The following is a 6498-nucleotide window of genomic DNA, read 5'->3' as shown; positions in this document are numbered from 1 at the left end:
CGCACAGCGCACACACCCGAGACGTCTCCGGGTCGTGCGCGACTTCCAGCGCCCGGGTTGTCACAGCGGACGTGTCTGAGACTCGCCGGCGCCCTTGGCGCCCACCCGCCTGCTCTCCAGCTCAGGATGCCAGCGCCCGGGTAGGGCCCGGCTCCGCTCCGACCTCCGGGGTCCTCACGTTCGGGTGTTGCCTGTACCTAAGGCACGGGGAAAGGAGTTTCCCTTCCGCGCCTTCCTTCTCCCACCCTATCCGCGCCTCTCTCATTCATTCGTTCAGCAAAGCGGCCTCTGGTCCCAGTTCAGGCCTTGCGTGGAGCTCCCCGGCTGGTGGAAAGACCCCAGCACTCCGAGCCTGAAGGGGACAGCGCGGGACCAAAGATGACCTAGACGAGACTCTGCAGCTGACCCTGCTGTTCGCGCCACAAAGTCAAGCTTTCCTTTTGGCCTCCCCTTCCCCACGGAGGCTGGCACAGAAAACGCGCCTGCCAGGAAGAACCCCGGGGGCAGGTGGGCTGAGAAAACCGGGAAAGAAAGGGGAAGAAAACAAAAAAACCACAAGAAGAACCGAGTTGACTCAGCAGGGCTGGCGGCCAGCAGCGCAGCCTGTGGAATTCGAAAGCTCACGCCCGACTCTCTGATGTGCCCGCCGCCACCCAAACTCTCATCCAGGCCGGCCGCGCGCCAGGACAGAGGTCCCAGCAGAGCGGAAGGGCAGGGAGGAAACCCCCCGCTCTGGCGGTGCAGATGGCCACCATCTGGCCTGTCCACCGCCCTGGCCCTTCAGCCTCTCACCTAGGGTACAGCGCTGTCCCAGGCTATCCCAGAGGGCTTCCCCCCTTCCCCGGCTTCCGTCGCCAACAGAAGTGATCCAAACCCTCTTCACCTGATGGCCTTTTCCAGAGCTGCTTTTGAGGGACTTCTTTGGTGTCTTTTTTCAGACAGCCCAAAACCGGCAGAAACTAAGCTAGGGGGAGGGACAGCGCATGCCTGTAATTCCAGAACTCTGGGAGGCTGAGGCAGGAGGGTCACATATGTGAGCCCAGCCTGGGCACCTTAGAAACTTGGAAGATGGTCAAAATGAAGAAAAGCCTAGAGATGTAGTTCAGTGCAAAAGCCTGTTCAATCCCCAGTACAGATAAAAGGAAAACAAAAACTTTAAAAACCAAGAAAACCACAGAAGACTCAGGGGCACCTTGTACGCTTTATGAAAAGCTCCCATCCTCCCAAGCCTGGAGCTCTCCTGGACTTTATCCTAAAGGTGTCCTCTGCCCCAGCCCTAGCACAGTCACCCTGACCAAGTGTTCCTGTTGGGGATGTCCTCATGCCCTACCCCTGGCCTTGACCCCAGGCTGCTCTGGTTCAGATAATTAGTTAGCAAGAGAGCCCAGGAGCTGAATCTGTTATGGGAAAAGGAAAGGGGTGTTGGAAGCCCTTGGGAGGCTGAGGCAGGAGGATCATGAGTTTGAGGGTAAAGCTGAGCTACGTAGCAAGTTCAAGGCCAGCTGAGACTATGACATAGAAAGACCTCCACTCAAAAAATGACGACAAGGGCTGGGGATTTAGCTCAGTGTTTCCACCGCCTGCCTTACAAGCACAAGGACCTGAGTTCGATACCCGGTACCAAAACAAAAAGCAAACAAAAAAACCCAAAAAACCAACGACGACGACAACAACAAACTCCACCCCCCAAACCCAAACGCTGGAAAAAAGTAAGGAAAAGAGGAAGCTGACTCCTGCTGGGTGCAGGCTCTGGGCAGCGGGATGGAGCAGACTGGGCCCTGGGGGGAGGTCCTCCATCTCTAACCCCGGGGGCACCGGGTAGGGTAGGAGGAGAGGTGCCAATCGGACAGCACAGGGGCTGTTTCTAAGGAGAGCAGCAGCTAGAGCTGGGCATGGTGGCGCAGGAGGCAGGAGGACTACCTCGAGTTCAAGGGCAGGCTGGGTTACATAGTGAGTTCAGGGCCAGCCTCAGCTACGAAGGGAGACACTGCCTAAAAAACAAACAAAGAACAACCACAAAAACAAAGCAGCAGCTAGGATCCTAACAGTTACCAGGATTAAATGAATATGTAATCACTGGGAATACTACCTGGGGTACATAAATTGCCTGCTGGAATGAGTGGTGCATTTATTTACTTATTTTTGAGACAGGGTCTCTCAATGTAGCCCAGGCTGACCTTCAACTCCAGGCCATCCTCCTGAGGGTTGGGATCACAGGCCTGTGCCACCACCCCCGGGGAGTGGCTGTCTACAGAACAATTCTCTGGCACCAGTCAAGCTCCGAGGTGACCGTAGTGTCCCCTGACCCCTGTCAGCACCTGCAGGAGACTGCCAGCTGGGAACTCCTGACCAATATGAGCTGTGGGATAATAAATATTGTCAGCCAGGGGACCAGGGATTTAGCTCAGTGGTTTTTCTGCCTGCCTCGCAAAGCAAGGTCCCGAGTTCGATCCCGGGTACCAAAATAAAATAAAATAAACAAATAAATAAAAAATAACCAACGCTAGATTCCTGGATGTGCATACCTGCAATCCCAGTAGTCTGGGAGACTGAGGCAAGAGGGTCACAAATTCAAGGCCAGCCTGGGCAATTTAGTGAGACCCTATCTCAAAAGGAAAAAAGAGCACAGGGGAGTGGTGGTGCATGCCTGTCATCCCAGCACTTGGAAGGCTGAGGCAGGAGGATCCCCACAAGTTTGAGGCCAGCTTCCACTACATGGTGAGTTCAAGGCCAGGCTGAACTACACAGCTGGACCTTATCTCAGCCTTCCCCCCCGCCAATTTGGTTGTGATAGCATCATGCCTGTCATCCCAGCCCTTGGGAGGCTGAGGCGGAGATAGCTGTGCAAAATAATTATTAAAAAAAAAAATGAGTAAGAAGGCAGCTCAGTGTGAAGGCCTTGAATTCAATCGCTGCTAAAACAAAGCAAAGCAAAAGAAAACAAAGCAATCAAGTCGGACATACGGGGAAACACATGTAATACACACACACACATACACACACGTAGGGCCGAGGATGGAGCTCAGTGGTGCCACTTCCTGCCTTGAAAGCACAAAGACCAGAGTTCGATCCCCGGTACCCCCAAAAAGACTGGAAATCACACACGTGCAACAGGGACGTGCAGAAGCTTCATGACGCATGGAGGGAGATGCACCACCCTCCTGCCAGGCGCTCGCTTGTTTTCTGAACCCTGCAGGGTGTGTCACATGTGTGCTTGTGCCCTCTGACCCTCGCCCTGGGAACAGAACTCTTACGTAAACCCGGGACCACACCCTGACCCAGGCCATCTGCCAGGCCCTCTCCTCTCCAGAGCTGTGTTCTTGGCCCACACTGTGACCCTTTGAATCCCTGTCCCGCAGGCGGACCATTCCGAAGCCAGACACAGGTCAGCCAGGACTGGGAGCGGTCGGGAAAAATGCACACTGGGCTGGACTCAGTGGTTCCTGCCTGTGATCCCTTTGGAGGCTGAGGCAGGAGGAGTATGACTTTGAGGGCAGTGTGGGCAGCCCAGTACAACTGTACCTTTAAAACAATACACTCTGTCTGCTGCCTGCTTTGCAAGCGCAAAGACCAGAGTTCGATCCTTGTACCAAAAACAAACAAACAAAAAAAAATTCTGGCCTGGGACACATGCTCAGCACTTTGGTTTGTTTTTATCTTTATCTTGTTTTGTTTTCTTTCTTGAGACAGGATCTGGTTGTGTAGTGCAGGCTGACCTTGAACTCACCCTGTAGCACTCAAACTTGCAGTGATCTTCCTGCCTCAGCCTCCCAGGTACCGGGATTAGAGGCCTGAGCCACCACTCCCGGCTTCATGCTCATTTCTTGCTGGATGACGCCATAAGATGGTTGGGGCTGCTGCTTGACCTGAAAATGGTCTTCACTGTTGCTGGCAGCTGACCACAGCGTTTCCTGCCACCCTCAGCTGACATCCGGGGCTCGCGGGAGGGTCAGCCCTGGGCCAGGGAGTGCAGAGGCAGGAGAAAAGATGACTCAGAATCTGAGTGCCCTGACCGCTCTTCCTCCCAGCCTAGAGCCTGGCACTGCAGGGAACACAGCCCCCAGGTCACCCAGGAAAGAGCAATAAGCCACGCCTGGTCACAAGTGTATGTCATCCCATCACTCAGGAGGCTGAGGCAGGAGGATTGCTGGGAGTTCACTGCAAGGCTTGAACTACACAGTGAGACCCTGTCTCGACCAACAAAAATAAACCAATAAAGAATACTAAGGAGTGTAGTGGACATTTTTGGGGCACCCAGTTTTACACCATCAGACATGCCATTTTATATTTTTCTTTCTTGCTCTTTCTTTCTTTCTATCTTCTCTATTTTACTGGTACTTTTGAGGTATACATAATGATCACATTCATCATTAGGAATTTGTACTTCTTCATGATATGCGTATCTTGCTTTTTTTTTCCTTTCCCCTCCCCTCTCTTCAACCCCTCTTCCCTTCCTTGTTTACAAAAGTTCTGTGTCCCCCCCCCACCCCCAAGACAGAATCTTTCTAAATCACTAGTCTAGGCTGGCCTCAAACTTGAAATCCTCCTGCCTCAGCCTCCCAGAGTGGTGGGGTGACAGGCATGTGCCATCTCTTCTGGTCGGAATATTTTATTCATAATCAATTTCAAGGGTGTTTGTTTTTTTTCTTTGTTTTTAGTAAATGCAAACATTTTTATTTGGATGAAGTAAGACAGGTTTTAGCAGCCTTGATGAAGTTAACTGACAGTTTGATCAGGGGAGTTGTCAAGCGTGCAGTTGGATGCCGCAGTTGGAAGCCTCAGGCTCAGCCTGTGAAATTATCCCCGCAGCCCTGGCCACAGACACATGTGACACCTGGTTGGGCTTGGTGTCCCTTCGCAGCCTCTCCCCAGGGCCTTGTGACCGTGACCTGTTTACTTTTTATCTTCAGATATTTAACTTGCACTTTCTACAGTCTCACATAAAACGGGCTGCCCTGCGGCCTCTGGCTCTGCCTGGCTCCTCCCACACAGAGTGGTTACACTGAAGTTTGTCTGGGTTGGTGTCTGTGGTTCAGTTATTTTTATCGCTCATAGAGCGGTTTGGCCGATTCTTTTCCTTTCTTTCCTTTGTTCGAGGGAGTGGCTTAAGACAAGAACCTGAAGTGTGGTCCATACAGCCCTGATCTTGGGGTGCATCCCAGGCTGGCCTTGAACTTCTGTTCCTCCTGCCTCAGCCTCCCAAGTGCTGGGATTATAGGTGTGTGTCACCGCTCCCGGCCAGTTATGAATAACCTTTTCTTGTTCATTATTTTGTTTGTTTTTGTTTGCTTGATTGTTTGACACAGGGTCTTGCTGTATAGCTCAGGCTGGCCTGGAACTCACTGTGTAGCCCAGGTTGGCCTCCAGCGGTGATCCTCCTGCCTCAGCTTCCTGAGTGCTAGGGTCACGGGGCATGCTTCACCACACCTGCAGCAACGCATAATCTTGAAGGTTGGTGTTTTATACAGGACATTATATCTGTAGGGTAAAATTCTCCAGAGTGGAGTCACTGGATCAAAGGGTGTGTGTGTATGTGATACTGGGAACTAAAACCAGGGTTTGGCAGTGAGTTACATCCACATTTTTTGTCTTTTTGAGACAGGGTCTCACTAAATTGTGCAAGTAGGACTTGAAAGTCTTCTTTTACACACACCTGCCCTTCAGCCAGGCGTGGTGGCGCACTCCTGTAATCCCAGCACCCGGAAGGCCGAGGCAGGAGGATCGCTGGGAGTTCGAGACCAGCCTGGGCTACACAGTGAGTTCCAGGTCAGTCTCAACTACATAGTGAGACCCTGTCTCAAACCCCACCCCAAAATAAATAAAAATAAAAACCCAAGATAGAACAAAACCAAAATTCTGATCATGCAAATGACAAGCGAAGTAAAATATTGAGTTCCCGTGAGAGCGGCTATTTTTGTTAACTTTTTTCTTACACATTTTTTAACGACTGTTATTTTCCAGAAATTTAGAAATTATTGAGATAGCTTTTGCGTTGTTTTCACTGAAAGAAAACTCCTTCCGGTACTCCAGGTATGGTACTTGCAGGCCTGCGGGCTCCCCGGTCTAGCGGGGAAGCGCGCCCCCTGGCGGCGGATCCGAGCGTAGTCTTGGGCGTTGCAGTTGCGTACTCTTTCCCGGGGGCACGGAAGTTACGGGGTCTCCCAGAGGCTGAGCGCTTCCAGGAAGCAGGCAAGCGAGGCTGCATTGGGAGAACCTGAGCTTTTATGTCCAGAGATTCTAGGAGGAATAGGATAATAAAGGGCAGCCGGGAGTGGTGGCGCATGCCTGTAATCCCAGCTACATAGTGAGTTCCAGGTCAGTCTTGACTACAAAGTGAGATCCTGTCTCAAAAAACAAAAAAACAAAAAGCACCACCACCAAACAACAAAAAAACATGGTGTTGAGGCAGTTGAATTTTAATCCGGAGGCTTCACTTCTTTGTTAGGGGAGGTTACCTTTAAGATTTATTTAGTTATCTATTTTAGCCAAGGGGAAGGG

Source organism: Fukomys damarensis, unplaced genomic scaffold (assembly GCF_012274545.1).
Source record: "Fukomys damarensis isolate Sample0158 unplaced genomic scaffold, DMR_v1.0_HiC HiC_scaffold_37, whole genome shotgun sequence".
Lineage (NCBI taxonomy): Eukaryota > Metazoa > Chordata > Mammalia > Rodentia > Bathyergidae > Fukomys > Fukomys damarensis.
Note: the sequence above shows the minus strand (reverse complement) of the source record.